The sequence below is a fragment of the Chinchilla lanigera genome, unplaced genomic scaffold (genome assembly GCF_000276665.1).
Source record: "Chinchilla lanigera isolate Chin_1 unplaced genomic scaffold, ChiLan1.0 scaffold00024, whole genome shotgun sequence".
Taxonomy (NCBI): domain Eukaryota; kingdom Metazoa; phylum Chordata; class Mammalia; order Rodentia; family Chinchillidae; genus Chinchilla; species Chinchilla lanigera.
In genome coordinates, this window is record NW_004955425.1 from 16,766,070 (window position 1) to 16,779,739 (window position 13,670).

Sequence of the window (13,670 nt, forward strand, 5' to 3'; positions counted from 1 at the left end):
TCTGTTTAGGAGGAAATAAAATTAGGGAGAGAAGCAGCCTGATATTTTAGAGCAAGTTCCCAGAGAGTCTATGGGATCAGTCGCCTCAGGGAACAGCTAATTAGTCCAGAAGATGGTCTAGCATATATAAAAGGAACAGTACGGTCTTTTTAAAAATGAAGATCCCCTTTGCCCTTCTTAGTGAGATCGTACTGCTGTTAACTTTATTACTGACGTTGAATGCCCTTGATACCAGGAAGCACTTCTGTGAGCAGCTCTGAATGCAGCCTTTCATCCATCCTGCCCCCGCCATCAGGGCGGAAAGGGGGGGATTTCTGTTTCCACAGCTACGGGCCAGCGTTCCTGTTAGACATACTAACGACGGGCACTGAAACCAGACCACACAGAGTTAAGGGAAATAGTTCACGGCTTTGCTTTCATCAGACCGGTGCACTTTAGAGACACTCTGGAACCGTACACCTTGACCTCCGTTTCAGAACAACAGTGTAATGTCCAGAGAGAGAAGCGGCCGGGTCACGTGATCTCTCTGCAGGTTTGCTCAGCCCTCTCAGGACACACCTAGAGGCAGGCTGAGGCCAGAGCACACAGGACACGGGTGCGAGCCTGCGGACAGCGGAGCCCGGGCGGCCTAATGGAGCGGCTGGCACGGGGCCAGTCTGCGGGCCCTGTCTGGCCTGCGCGGCAGCTGCACATGTTCCTGGGATCGGAGCCAGCCGGTGGCTCACGGCCATGGTTTCAGGGTCCTGGCTCCATCCCAAAACAGGCTCGAGCTCCTGAGGCCGACCCAGCACTGGCTTTGTTCTGGCTCCAAGCTGAAGTCGGGCCCCTGGGCCAGAAGGGGAAGGCAGGCCCTTGCACCCTAACCTCTGACCTCCGCGCCTGACCCGTGGCCTGCCTCGGGCAGGACCGAACTTGGGTCACTTCAGATCTTTCCTAGTGGGTTTGCCCCCTTTGGGCCTTCTGGGGGCACTACAGTGTTGCTCTCTGTGCCATGGGGCTCGAGCTGATGTAGGGGTTGCCAGGGTGGAGCGCAAGCCCACTCGATCTGGCCCAGACTGGGCCAGGAACACTCAGAAGTGACTACAGCACTAGATTTCAAAACTGGCCACGGTTTCGCAAGATGTGTTACTCAAAACCAGGGACTCTGAAACAGGTTATCAGGACACCCACAAAATGCTCAGACCAAGATGGACTTTAATCTCCATTACAGCATTTCACAAACATCCCGATAAACTATCACTGGTGACATCCTTCGATATTGATGCTTTTCTCTCCCATTAAATGTGGATGAAGCATCTTCAGAACATTTTGGCATCTTTATTGATTGAAGCAGGCAATCTAAGTAAAAGCAGAGTGCTTGCTCTGCAATTAAAGTTTCTAGACAAAGCTTCTAGACGAGTCTCCCATCGAGGAGCAGCTTGCCACCCAGAGTCCCTCCCATATGGGCCTCTGAAATCTGCTTATAAAATATAGTCTTTATTTGCATGCTTCCCCCTCTCGCTTCAGTCTAATTCTCCCAGATTGAGAGAAACACAATAAAGGGATTTTTTTGTCAGTGCTTCCCTTTTCACAAACTCTTTTTTTGGAAACCGCAGCCTCGGATCCCAGCAGAGGTTCTTGGGGGCTTTAAGAACATCAATCAGTTTCGCAGCTGGAGGCTGAGGCTTTCCTCAGGGAAGACTTTTTACATAAAACAGATTGTACTTTGTCCTTGCCAGGGCAGACAAAGGTTTAAATTAAATATGCAGCAAGCGCCAGTTGGCTGCCTGCCACGGCCGGGAGGGGGAGGGAGCCTGTGTCCCTCCCCGCCTTCCTCCGCAGTACTTGTTCCCTGCCCTGTTTCTGTTATGACAGTGGAAGGAGCCTGGTGCTAGCAGAGGACTGGCCTTTTCCGTGAGTGCCCTGGGTGATACCGGGCAAGTCACTCAGGGTCACACTTCCGGGACCTTAGATTTCTTTCTTATACAGTGAGGAGTTTCAAGGAGATGATCCTTGAAGGTCTTTTCTGTCTTTAACCTTTTACATTATCTCCAAACTCAACTGAATGGATTTTTAGCAAACGCCCCAAGCCTCATCCGAGAGCAATCCGTCCTCATCGTTCCTAGGGTGACTGGGGGGTCCTGGCTTCCTTTCTCACAGACCTCTGGGGCCAGGCAGGCAAATCTGTGAGGGGGGCAGGGAGACCAGTAGCACAGGGTGAATCACAGCCCCCGAGGGTACCAGAGAGTGGCAGGGACTGTGGCGAGCCCTCGAGAAAGGGGCCTCTTCCATCCAAAGCAGCTCCAGCCAGTTTTCGCCCCTTGAGAATTGTGGGTCCCTGGGACAGCTAGTTCTTTTTCTTTTTTCTGGTGGGAAAGTTCTAAATGTTAAAATAGCGGTAACTAATTAGAGAAAAATAACTTTGTGGTCTTGCAAAATAGACCAGTAGGTCTGTGGGCAGCAAGAAACTGGACAGTCAGTGTGTCAGTCTCAGGGACCTTAGGAAGGTAAGGGAGTCTGCTCCTCCATAGCTCACATCTGTTTAGAGAATCTGTGTACTTGAAGGCATGTTGTCAGCTCTGGGAAAGAGCTAAGGATGGAAAAGATAGAGCCCTAATGGGTCGGTCAAAAAATATTTCTCAATATTGTAATGTTACCCTCGAGGGTAAATTTCAGAGGGCAAAATAAGTTCACCCACAGTTAGTCCCCAAATCAAGCCATGGCCTGGTAGTTAATAGCTCTGTTCTTTTTTTCTTTCTTTTTTTTTGTCTTTTTGAGACAGGGTCTCACTATGCAGTTCAGACTGAACTTGGTCTCACTTTGCAGCCCAGGCTGACCTTGAACTCACAATGATCCTCCTGCCTCAGGCTCCTGAATGCTAGGACTACAGGTGTGTGCCACCACACCCAGCTTAGTTCTGTTCTTTCATGGTGAAAAGTAATTTATAATTTCTACCTCTATGTTAAAAAAAGTGGATTTCATGCTATGAACTTTGTGGGGAAAGCAGCTATTTTGTAAGATATATTTAAATTTCAGAATTTAATTTGGTGTTCTGTAGTAATGATAGCTTTTATGTTATTATTAACATATTAAATGAAAATATAATTTTCATATAATTAAATTTTAAAAATTTAAGGTAATACATATTTTAGTCTTTATTTCTAACATTTGGCTTCACAAGTATATAAAGTATAACTTCTATAATATTACAATAATTGCAATAATAAGTCTGCAAAGTACAGAAGCAATTTAAGGGAAGTCCTATTCATACTAAAGTATTGAAGTCTTTATCTTGAGAAAGAATAAAATGAAAATAGAACTTAGTCTTTTTATAATAAAAAACATAAAAAAAGAAAATAGAACTTAGTAATTTAAAAATTAACTGTTTCAGACATGCAAATTTTAATTTTCAGAATGTATATGAAAGCCAAGCTTGGTGGTGCTTGCCTGTTATCCTAGCACTTGGGAGGCTTAGGCAGGAGAATCGCTGAAAGTTCCAGTTCTGCCTGGGCTATAAAGTGAGTTCAAGGCCAGCCTAGGGACCCTGTGTTAAAAAGACCAAAATAAAAAAGAATGTATATGAAATGTACTGCACTTGTGTTAAGTATATTCTATTGATATGGATGTTATAAATAGACACAGGTAATTTTTCAGGAAACAAGATGAAGTGATTTCTTGCATTGAAATACTGTAATAATTTCAGTGTAAAATAATTAAAGTGGCAGCTAACTATAAAAGTACTTGCTTTTTCATGGGTAGTTCATATTTTGATCTATTTAATGTTCTTTCCTTGATCTAAGCAATTTAAGACATGAAAACTTTCTTCATTTCACCTTTCTTCTAGGATTTGTCTCATTTTCTTCCCCTGCATTGAAACTTTTTACATTTTTGTCTAATTTTCATGAATGTGATGTATTAGTATGTAGTCTCTCATGGTGAGGCTCAGGAGATGCTGTCCCAACTATGTACCTCAGCATCTGAGAAAACGCTAGAAGTGGGAAGGACTCTCTGACCTGCTCCCTGCTTTCTCCCCTGAAGTGAACCTTAGAGAAATTCCCTGCCCTTCCTCTAAGCAAATCATCAGAACTTTCTGAGAAAGGTGCCCACGCTGTGCTTAGAAGGGGCGCACCCTTATGGCTGAGTACATAGAAAAGAATCTAAACAAGCAGGCCTTGCTGTTCTCACCCCAACTAATCACCACGAGATCAGATCCTCCTTGTCCAGTCCTACTTCTCTATCACCAGACACTCCTGCAAACTTAGCACAAACACGCATAAGTTACCCTGTTTCTTTGGGTCTTCATTTCTGAAGGTCTCCCTATTAAGTAAAACCAAAATACATTTGTGAGTTTTTCTCCTGTTAACCTGTCTTTTTCTATAGCTTCTCCAGCCGTGAATCTCGCCATGGGTAAGGAAAAGAAATCTTCCCTTCCCAATACTGACTTATGAATTACATACACTCTTCTTTTATATTTCACTCATTGTATAGGGTGAAGCGCATAAGTAAACGGGGTTCCCTGTAGGCATGGACAACGCCAGGGTCAGGACAAACACCAGCTGTAAACAACTGTTTCAGATTTAATGCTTTTTTAAACAACAAGTTATAATGGTACAATTATCATCACTAAAATAATTACTGTATGGGAAGCACTAAAACATTTTGATTGCTGTATTAGTTGTATAATCAACCACCAAGTGTCCAATAGGCCAATTGTGAAATCTTGGGTTTTACATAACAAGAATTTATTTCTTGCTCACATAAAGTGAGATAGTAGTCAGGGGTTCTCCTCCACTCAGGGACCCCAGGCCTCCTGTCCCTGAAGCCGCCCCATTAACAGGTAGCTTCCCAAGTCTCTGCAGGAGGCATGAGGGAGTGGAGGATGCCTGTGGCTTCAATTGATTTTGACTTGCAGATAATGCTCAACACCCTGCTCACCTCCTATTGGCCAGGATAAGACACAAGGACCCCACCCACCTCACCACAAGGGACGTGCAGGGGAGAGCGTCAACTGTTTTCGGAGTCTGCCAACCCAGTATTGATGGTGACTTCTATCTCCCATCATGCATCTATTTAACTGATGATACCTTTTGACCTTTGTTGCTTACTCCTGGCCCAATTCTGTGCTTGTCTTTGGTTCTCATTCTCTTGGTAGCTTTATCACATGTTCTGTAGTCTATTTCTGGCTCAGTTGCCCAAGCGAGACTATCTGATTGGCTTGTGTATCATCTCTGTCCCTGGGAAGATCTTTGTGTCAGGCCATCTGAGATGCTCTGTCCTGCCTGTCCACTGACTGCTCCTGGTTATGGACACATTGCATTAGCCATCTGGGAAAGGAGCCAGGGAATAAACTGCATAGGAATTTGGAGATTAAATGAATAAATAAATGAGAACTATTTTGCATACTGAAGATATAAAAATATAACAACATTGCTATCAAATTGTTACTATAGCACAATATTTGCAAATTCAAAATGTATCAGTTTTGAAAGGAACTGAAGATTTATTTTTTCAAGCGTATTCAGTACTATAAATCTAGAGTAGCTATTATGTCAAACTAAAGTGTACAAAAATGTGACTTTTTTCATGTTTTGATAGCCAAATTTAATTTCTATTTTAGGATTCCACTGAGTGGGAGGAACTTACTTTTGCTAAATTTCAGACTGTCTGCAACCTGCCCAGAATTGTACCTGAGATTCTAGAGATTTTTGTAGTATTACAAGACTCTGTCTTCATGGGACAGTGGCCGTGCAGGTGGAGGGCACTTCTTATTCATGGATACCTGTGTTCTTTTTCTTTAGTCAAAGCACCACTTTACTTTCATTTGCACACTGGCTGCCTGCTTAGTGACATTGTCCCAGCCTCTCTGAAGCTAGTGTGGACGTGTGTCTGAGTGCCAGTGAGAGTGCCACGCCGACTTCCACTCCAGGCCCTCGATGGCGCTGCCAGTCCTCAGTTCTGCACACTGCCTTTCCTCTTCCTTCCGGGCTGAAATGAGGATGTGGGGATGTGAACCAGCTTTGTTTCTGCAAGGGCACGAGGTCCGCATCGGCGGAGAGGGAGCAGGCGGCCGGGCTGCCAGAACCCAGCTCCTGGATGACTTTGTGGAGCAGGGCAGCTCTGGCCCTTGGGTCCCTCCTATTTCGAACTTCTGTGTGATACAGTGGGCATTTGATCTTGTTCAGGCTCCATTACAGTATTGTGACCTTGAGCACAGCTGAACCCATATCCATAAAAGATATACCCGCTTTCGAGGGTGGTGCCTGCTGTGCCCTCCCAGGCCTATCTGACGCCAGGCCTCTTCTCGTGTGCTGCTTCTGTGTTTTGCTCAGGCAGTGCTTCCTGTGTTGGTGAAATTCTAATGCTCCTTCATGGGCTGCACAGTGAGAAACTGCTCAGTATTCATCTTGCATTTCTGGCATCTTTCTGCTGCCGCCCCACCGCTTCCCGACTTTGGAACTTCTGCAGGACTCTCACAGGGTCATCTGCCTGGATGTGCCATACAGATTTTCCTTCTAAAAGCCGGGCGTGGTGGCTCACGCCTGTAATCCCAGCACTCGGGAGGCTGAGACAGGAGGATCGTTGTGAGTTCAAGGCCAGCCTGGGCTACAAAGTGAGCTCAAGGCCAGCCTGAACTGCATAGCGAGACCCTGTCTCAAAAAAGACAAAACAAACAAACAAACAAACAAACAAAAAAACCAGATTTTCCTTCTACTCCTGTGTGTGCTGGGCGTGGGGAATTAGAGATTCTTACAGCTTCCTGATTCTCCCTGGGGCAGGTACAATGACCTCTGCTCTGGAAGCCCCAGATATACCTGGGGATTTTCTTATTCCTTTCTCTGAGCTCAACCACAGGGCCCAGGGTCCTTTCTTAGGAACCCTTTGATATATTTCCTTTTTTTGGTTTCCAGATCTCCCTGTTCTTTCCCATCCAAGAAATCTTTTGGAGTCTTGGGAGCAGAGAAAGCTCTGGCTTAATATGTCAGCTTTCCTTCCAAACCTTTAGTCTTACTGCCTGGGCCTAACTTTAAATGTATTTTGTGTTCTGGATTCTGCAGTAACCTTACTTTTCTAAAGCAATTAAGGTAGAATTTCTCATGATGTGGAGCTTCGCAATAACCAGAATGATGTAGATGGACAGAAGTGTGTGTTGATACTTTATAAGCAGTTGCCATTTAACTAGCAGGCAAAGCTGCTGAATACTTGTCTTTCAGGAGTTCTTCAGTCAGTAAATACGAATATTAGTCATGGTGCAGTGGAAAATCCATTGGCCTGAGGTTCGGAAGATTTGTGTTCTAGTCCTAGTTTATGCCTGCTCTTTGGAGCCTACTTTCTTTGTCAATAGTAAAGGGCAACTCCAAGTGATATTATTTGTCTCTTTTATCTGTGGACTTTGATTCTGCTGAATATGTTTCATGCTTCAGGTTTTACTATATATTTCTACAGCGTGTTCCCTCAGATACAGGGAGCATACGTGAGCAAATAAAAATAGTTAATATTTAATAGCATCTCTAGGTACCAAGTGTTGTTTCTAGTGCTTTATGTATGCTAATTCATTTTTGACTCATTTATTTATGGGGTAGATAAAGTAGAACTAGAGGTACCAAAGTAAAACTAGAATTTAAACCCGCACAGTCTAGTTCCAAGGTCTGTGTTCTTAATTATTAAGCTAGATAACATCTTATAACCAGGAATAATTTGAAGAAAAGGAATGAAAAATGTGTTGGAATATTTTGCCAGTTTGATCTATAAATATCAATCTTTTAAAAGTAAACTGTGCCATAAAATAATGATAATAATTAAAAAAATGAACTGCGGCTGAACTTTGCCTAAAGTATCCCAAATTTTAGTTTCAGAATAACTGAAGAAATGCTAATGATAGGTTGATTAAAAAGTTATTTTAAGTTTGTTAAGCTGTCAATTTTTATAAATGAGTATGGGGCTGGGGATTTAGCTCAGCGGCACAGCCGCCTGCCTGGGAAGCGCAAGGTTGTGAGTTGGATTCCCGGTATCGCAAACCGCCCTCGCGCCCCCCCCCCCGCCTCCCCAAATATATATATATAAATGAGTAATACATGTAATAACTTACCTCCTTTTAAAAATCGCTTTAGGTCACAAATCGATACGTGTAGTTCTCAATTCCCAATTAGAAATAATAGTTAGAAATAATAAGAGTTTACTTAGCTTTTTTGAGTTACTCATTATAAGTATTTTAACCCTGGGCAAACTATGCAACTGAAATATAATTGGATGATGACACTTTACTGCCACCTAGTGCCAGCAAGGAGCACTGCGGGAGCGGTTTTTCTGTTTTTCGTTTTTCCCTCTAGGCAGCCCGCGTCCAGATGGTATTAGTATTAACCAGTATCCCCAGGCGGCGCCATTTCACTCCTCCGCCAGTGACCTTTGATTCTGCGTACTGGTTTTACTAATTTGACTTCAGAATAGCTCATCTCACGACCTTGCTGATTCTGAAAGCACGGTTTGTTTTATGAGAGTGTTGTTGGAAATTGTGAGAATTTTGATCCAAGTTGGAGACAGTGTCTAAATCCTCCGAATGTGCTTACCCCTAAAGGATCCTTTTGTTTAACTTCAAATGATAAACATGGGGAAAATCGTCCTGTTATACGTTTAAATTATTATGAGATATTTTAGACATTCAGAAGGGCATAAAGAAAAACATCAGATATTTATGTATCTGTCATAATAGTTATCTGTTGCTGGGTGACAAACGGCCTCTAAAAAGGAAAGCAGAAACGTTCATTTCCCTGCACAGTTTCTGGGGTCAGGAAGCAGAGAGTGGCTTACCTGGGTGGTCCTCACTTGGGGTCTCCAGGAGGGTAGGATGGGGCAGGGTGATCCCGAAGCTCAGGGGGCCTGGAGAGTCCACCTCCAAATTCACTCAGAGCGCTGGCAGGCTCGCCTCTTGCCTGGTGCGGGCGGGAGGCGCAGTTCTTCCTGTTGGTCTCTTCACGGGTGGCTGGGGGTGGGTGTGGGGAAACAGTCTGCAAACAAATTTTTTATTTTTAAAGGAACCTAATCTCAGAAGTAGCGTTTTGTTTCTAGCATATATTATTACTCACACCAACCAGCTCTGGCCCCGGTCCCTGGGGACCGCGCAAGCTTGTAAAAGGAGGTGGGTCTTGGAGGTTTGTTACTACACCCTGGGCCGCCAAGCTTTTAAAAATAGTAACGTTTCACCCCATCTGTAGGCTTCCTTCCATAAGTTTAGCCCCAGGCTAAACTCCCAGAAGCACTAATGGAAAACAGCTTTTCCTCCCAATGATGCTCTCAGCCCCGGGGTGTTAGCCGCCCTCCTCACTGTCCGCAGCTCAGGTCTCTGGAAGGGCCCATAGCTTTTTTGCTCGTATCCAGATGTAAGAAGAGTCCTGTTTCCAGTTACTAAACAAATTAGTCCTCGCTGGGTGTGGTGGTGCCTGCCTGTGATCTCAGTGCTCTGGAAGGCTGAGGCTGGAGGATCATGAGCTGCAGGCCATCTTGGGCTACTTAGTGCAAGCCCAGCCTAGACTGCATGGCAAAGTCTTTTTTTTGGTACCAGGAATCAACTGAGGACCTTGCGCTTGCCAAGCAGGTGCTTGTGCCACTGAGCTAAATCCCCGGCCCTACATGGCAAAGTCTTGTCTCAAAAACAAAAGCTTGGCTGAGTTAGAGATATTATAGGCAGTCAGACAGGTCCAGGCCCTGGAAGGAGCCAACATGAAGGACAAGATAAGATATGTATTTGCTGTGGGTCAGACCTCAAGACAAGGACTAAACAAATGCACCCACACACCTCCCTAGGGATGGACATCAGGGATTGGTATTCTGACTAAGTAGCAATCATCTTGAAAAAGCCAGAAAGAGTCACTAGCCCAGCCCCCTACAGGAAAAGTGCCTGTTCTGGATTCATGCCCGCTTGCTACATGACTCACTTCCCCATTTGATCCCAGTTTACTCCATTTTACCTGAACAACTAAGCTTGTAATCTTATTGGCTGACCATGGTTTTGTCCCACCTCATGCCCACCTTGTAATTTCCCATTTTCCCCTATCTTGGACCCGCCTCACCTCAGGGTTTTGCTCTATAAAGTCTCTGGGAAGGGCAAGGTCCTTGGCAACCCACTCGGGTCCCCCCCTTCTGTCCCTCTCTTGGACAGAAGCTTTTTTTCCCTTAATAAATATATTCTGCTCTGAACCTCCGTTGCTCCTAAAATTCTTTCTTTGAGTTTAGAGAACACGAACTCGTCCCAGATATCGTTCAGGTTGGGAGTTTTTATTTTCCTGCATCACAGATACTTGAGAGGCTGACACAGGAGAGTCCTCCGATCTCAGAGGTTAGAATCAACCTGACAATAGAGTAAAGCTTTGTCTCTTTAAAAATGAAAGAAAGAAAGGTGAGTCCAGTCTCTCATATGTAGTTCAGAACTTAACTCTTCCCACTGCTGATTCTTTGAGTATTTCTTTTCCTATTTTCACTTCTTTCTTTTGAATTCTTCTAGCAAAAAATCATCACACTTAGCTGCTATTGTGTATTGTCTTTTTTGTTCTTGTTTTTTTTTTTTCTTCCTGTACCAGGAATCGAACTCACCACCTTGCACTTACCAAGCAGGCACTGTGCCACTGAGCTAAATCCCCAGCCCTGTACTGTCTTTTTGGCTAATTCTACACAGCCCTTGTTTGCTCCACTAATCTTAAGCATCCACATGCAGTAGCTCCGGGAGGCTGCTGGGGGCGCAGGGCCTCCCTACTGTCCATGGACTTCCAGAAATTTAGCCTTGCTCCAAGTATTTAGGGTTGTGGGGTGTTGGCCAGAGGTAAGTAGGGCCACAAGCCTAAAACCCCCCAGCGTGCAGGATTAGCGATTTAAAAACAGGCTCCTGGGCCACAGGTCACAGTAGGATCAAACTGCATGGCCTTAAGGAGTGAATGCTGGGCCTCTGTCCTCCTGTTCCTTTATCATTTAATGTAGCCCTTGAGTCAGTCATTAAGCAGACCATCCTGCCGGTCCTGTTCTTCCTGTCACCCCGCTGAGGCTGTAGGGTCTTGAGTTCCAGGCCAGCTTGGGCTGCTGCTTAGTTCAAGCCCAGCCTGGACTACATGGCAAAATCTTGTCTCAAAAACGAAAGCTTAATCCCAAGTACTTGAGAGGCAGAGGCAGGAGGAACCCCTGCCCAAGAGGTCTTTCTTCTTTCTTTGATCCTTGCTTCCTAGTTCTAGCAATAAATAAGAGGCCACAGAGGCTTTGGTTGGGGCTGTCCTTTGAGACCTTTTTACTCCCAGGCATCTCTGCTGGTGGCAGCCCCTCCAGGCCTCTGGGAGTATGGACCCGACACTGCCTCCGGCACTGCCTCGGACACTGCCTCTGAGCGGTCTCTGAGCAATCGTTCAGCCCCTGCCCTCTGCCATGGTTGGATCTGTGACAGAGGGCCGGCCTCATTCTACCTGCCTCTCCTTGCTGGGGTCCCTGGCTCTAGGGAGGGGTTTTGAGACTCTTCAAGATGGCTTATGCCTCGCTACTCTTTCCAGCTTCTTTTGGACAGTGGGAAACTATCCTGCACCTGTTTCCTGCTAAGAGTTTACTTATTCAATCAGCTCTCTCTTGCGGTGGAATTGGGTGCTGCCCTGCCTGTCCCTGGCCGGCGGTGTCCTCGAGGGAGTCTGAACCAAGATGGGTACCGACAATGCCCAAGGGTGCTCACGGGCTTGCGCAGGGCTTGTGTTGCTCTTTTCCTTGGTCTCCAAGCAGCACCAGGGCCTACAACAGCAGGGCTCTGTGAGCAACCAGCCAGGAATTGAGCCGCCGGTCCCCTCTGCCCTTTCCCGCAGGGATGCTGTGGCCACGCCTGCTGCCTTGGGAGGGGTTTCCTGGGGCTCCCTCCTGGGGCTTGGCAGGAGGTGGGAGAGTTTACCACGTTGAGAAAGGGAAAAAAATCAGAGCTTTTCTAGGCATAAGCTGTTGGGGACCACAAAGTATGAATGGAGCCTCGCATTTCTCGGAAAATGGGTGGACCTGGAGTCTGTAAAGTGAGAGGGTCGGACATACGCGTGTGCCTACCGCATTGTTTCCCTGGTGTGAGAAACCGCAAGTGTAAACAAGGACCTCAGTACACAACAGGTTGTGAAAGGGAAGAAAATGTTCGAGTGGGGAGGGGAACAGTGCAAAGGGGAGAGGGAAAGGGAAGAAGGGACAAGTAAAAAATAAAAATTAAAAAAGGAAAAAATTAAAGGGAAAATAAATAAAAAATGTTGAGCCTAGGGGTTGTCCAAGGACTTCCTCAGCCGGTCCTTTGCGCCATTTTGGACTGGGTAATCCCGCCCTTTCCTGAGCGCAGCTGGAAGCACTGGGGGTACAGCCCGCTGCGGGGCTCAGGGCGACATAAGACCTGGGGAGTGGGCGGTGAGGCACCTGGGGGACCTGCAGTGCCCTTGCGCGTCTCGTCCTGCTTTCTTCCTGCACTGAGCAGGAAGTCTGGGCGGGGGCCTGGGGCTCACTTCAGGGGTCCCTGAGAAATGGCGCCTTGGAAGTACCTCCAACAGTAAATCCCCTCAAATGGAGCGGCGTGCTGGCACACACTTGCAGTCCCAGCACTGTCGTGAGTTCGAGGCCAGCCTGGGCTACATAGTGAGAACCTGTCTCAGAAAAACAAAAGAAAAAAAATAAATCCCTTCAAAGTTCTTCAAAGTCCTCAGCAACTTGGACTGAAGCTGAGCTGGCGGAAGGCTGATTATTTGAAGGGCCAGTTTGATCATTTTTATAATATTCTGCATAAGTGTACTGAGTGAGTCTGTTTTTGTTTCTTTTCTTTTTTTTTTGTTCCAGGGCTTTGACTGAATTTCAAAGATAATAAAAAATTTCTCCTAACAGTTTATGAAATTTTTCTCAAGTTAAAAAAATGTAGAAACTTATAGATTTAGGGGAAGTCCACTGTATACTATTCCTCAGTTCCAGCCCCTTCTTTGTCTATCCAGAGGATGATCATCATGACCTGGAATTTTGTATTTTTTAATGCTGTATATGTTTAATACTACTATATATGAATGTTTGCATAAAGAAAGAATCTATTTTATGAATTCTTTCTTGCCTTAATAGAATTTTTCATCATATACATAATCCTGCAAGTTGCTTACTTGGTACAATATTGTGTTTCTTCTTTTCCTTCTCCTTTTCTGCTTTTTCTTGTCTTTTTGAGACAGGGTTTCACTATGCAGTACAGGCTGGCCTCGAGCTTGCAGCGATTCTCCTGTGCTAGTCTCCTGATTTCTGGGATTACAGGCATGTGCCACCTCTCCGGCAATACTGCGTTTTTTGGGACTCACCGTGGTGTTTTTTTTTTTTTTTTTTTGTATCGGGAATCAAACTCAGGACCTTGTACTTGCCAGGCAGGCGCTGTGCCGCTGAGCTATATCCCTGGCCTGAGACTTACCATGCTGATATTTGCATCTTTAATTCTTCATTTTAACCACTTTACAGTATTTTATTTTATGGATGTGATGTAGTTTATTTAACATTTTCTCTATTGGTCATTGTTTTAGTTTGTTTTCTGTTGCTATAACAGAATACCACAGACTGTAATTTATAACAAAGCCAAGTGGTAGCACTGCTTCACAACAGCCTTCTCTGGTAACTAATCCAGTCCTGCAGTGAAGGTGGGTTACCTCGAGAAGTTCTTTTTTTTTTTTTTTTTTTTTTTTTTT

The 13,670-nt window shown here is 45.2% G+C and overlaps 1 long non-coding RNA gene across 1 annotated transcript in view; it reads left to right on the forward strand.

The window, feature by feature from the left end:
• Positions 1-1,856: 1,856 nt before the first annotated feature.
• The window catches only part of LOC102026888, a 72,207-nt gene continuing 60,393 nt past the window's right edge, over positions 1,857-13,670 (forward strand). The window contains exon 1 of the long non-coding RNA XR_001234302.1: positions 1,857-1,893. This is a non-coding gene — a long non-coding RNA (uncharacterized LOC102026888). The remainder of the gene's footprint in view (positions 1,894-13,670) is intronic.